The sequence below is a fragment of the Eptatretus burgeri genome, chromosome 10, assembly GCF_056783735.1.
Source record: "Eptatretus burgeri isolate ZD-2024b chromosome 10, Ebu_testis_v1, whole genome shotgun sequence".
In the NCBI taxonomy this organism is placed as follows: Eukaryota; Metazoa; Chordata; class Myxini; order Myxiniformes; family Myxinidae; genus Eptatretus; species Eptatretus burgeri.
Window position 1 is genome coordinate 11,967,427 of NC_140970.1, and position 2,500 is coordinate 11,969,926.

Sequence of the window (2,500 nt, forward strand, 5' to 3'; positions counted from 1 at the left end):
TAAAACGAACGGGGTTACCGGCGCTCTCTCAGCGCGGATGCTTGGTTAAAAGGAAGTTGATGCTCGATCAGCGAGTTGATGCCCGTTCACCCCGGACTGCCTTGGCGCTGGCAAGCTCTCCCTGGCTGTGGTGTCCACGTCGCCCTTTTCCCCGGTGGTGGTCTCCACGGAGCCCTCTGGTTTGCCACCGAGTGCCCTTCCGCGTCCCTGCTCCGTTCACCAACTCACTGCCTCACGCTCTCAACTCCACCGTCTCAACTCTCGCCAACTCCCAACAACTCTGACTCTCTCCCGACTCGCACTCACCCACCAGAACCCTCTTCAACAGACCCAGATTCAGTAACCACTCGACCCCCTCTAGACTGCCGGCTCCACAGATTCACCACCGATCGACAAAACCCAGAGCTCCGTTCTGCTCGTCCTTATATAGGGCCGGGGAAGTGAGAATCGACCCTTGCCCTTTGACCTCCGACCCCCGGAGAGCGGACGTGGTAGAAATCACCGAAGCGCTCGTTATGACAGCTTGACCTTCGACCCCGGAAAGCCGACGTCGTGGAAATCACCGACGCGCTTGGTCTGACAGCTCGACCTTCGACCCCCGGAAACCGACGTCGTGGAAATCACCGACGCGCTTGGTCTGACAGCTCGACCTTCGACCCCCGGAAATCCGACGTCGTGAAAATCACCGACGCGCTTGGCGGCGAGAGAACCCCTGCCTCTGCCCGCAGCGATGTTGTTTGTTCAGATCCCACCGCTGCTGGCGCGAAGATGGCGTCACTTCAAGAACGAAGGTGATGCGATGTTTGTGGTGTGGGTTTGTTGGCGGTTGTGGAGGTAAAGAGGCGAAGGTGGTGGCCATTTGGTTGTTGAGTTATAGTTGATCCAAAATAACGACAGAAAAAGAAAAATGGCTCCCTCAAAGGGTGGCAGCCCGGTGAACACAAATAATTCCCATTAAACAGCGGTGGGGAAATCTAACTGAACACAGACTTATCGATCTAACTGATCTAAGGAACCTTTATGGTGTTCTGCGAATTTCCACAGCCGTAACAATATCGTTTTGGGCCCCATCTCTCAATGGTGAAGAATCACTTTGAAAATTAAATAATTCTCGTGACGACACACCGTCTCCACAGTCTGTACCTATGTACCAAATATGAAACATGAAAGTTGAAAACTTTGGGAGTTAGAGTGCGGACAGGAACGGACGGACAGACAGACAGACAGATGGACGGACGACCGGTATCACATAATACGCCCCGATATATATATATATATATATATATATATATATATATATATATATATATATATATATATATATATATATATATATATATATATATATATATATATATATCGGGCGTATAAAAAAATAGTGTGGTAGATAAAAACATTAGAAAGGAAACTAGAGGGGGAGCACTCGGGAGAGTGCAAAACCTCCGCCGCAAATACTGCTGGGTCACTCAAGTGAACCTTATATCTTATTCATCAAGTATGATGTCAACAGTGCTGAGAGTTATAGTTCTTTTCTCCATTTTTTGAGGGGGGGGGGGGGTTGGAAATCACTTAAAACATGTAGAAATGCAAAAAAAAGAAATCGAAATTTTGTTGAAAAAAAAGTTGCAAAATTTTTTTTTTCTCTCACAATTTTATTTGGGGGGTGGGTTGGAAATCACTTAAAACATGTAGAAATGCAAAAAAAAAAATTTCTCTAACAATTTTTTTTTTGGAGGGGGGTTGGAAATCACTTAAAACATGTTGAAATGCGAAAAAAAAATTTTCTCTAACAATTTTTTTTTGGGGGGGGGGAGACCAAGTCCAAAATCTAATGGCATGATCCTTGGACCATACCTAACCCCCCCCCTTTCGTCGAAATCCTAATCACTTAAAACATGTAGAAATGCAAAAAAAAGAAATCGAAATTTTGTTGAAAAAAAAGTTGCAAAAAATTTTTTTTTGGGGGGGGGGGTTGGAAATCACTTGAAACATGTAGAAATGCAAAAAAAAATATATTTTTTTCACTAACAATTTTTTTTTTTGGGGGGGGGACCAAGTTCAAAATCGAATGGCATGATCCTTGGACCATACCGAACCCCCCCACCAAGTTTCGTCGAAATCCGTCGAAGAGTTTTTCCGTAATACTGTTCACAAACAAACAAACAAACAAACAAACAGAAAGGGGTGAAAACAGTAACCTCCGATCTTCGATGGCGGAGGTTAAAAATAACTTGCATCAAAAAATTTAACATTTTCACGCTGACGCTCAGCCGGGGGTATCGCTATTGCTCTCTGTTCTTCGAAAAGGGGAGCTAAAAATTAACTTCAAATTTTTTTTAAAAAAAACTATACCTTGAGGATATACAGATGGGAGGGGAAGGTTCCTCCTGGAAGTTTGGTGCAATTTCAAAAAGGTTTGAGGGAGTAGTTCAGTGAACACAGGACAGGCCAACACAGACACTGCACAGATACGTGTATATGTAGACTAATATATGTATAT

General features: G+C 44.4%; 1 protein-coding gene across 5 annotated transcripts in view; it reads right to left on the reverse strand.

The window, feature by feature from the left end:
• LOC147017951 (glutamate receptor ionotropic, delta-2-like) overlaps positions 1-2,500 on the reverse strand; it is an 878,371-nt gene that overhangs the window by 81,986 nt on the left and 793,885 nt on the right. The gene's annotated exons all lie outside the window — the stretch shown is intronic.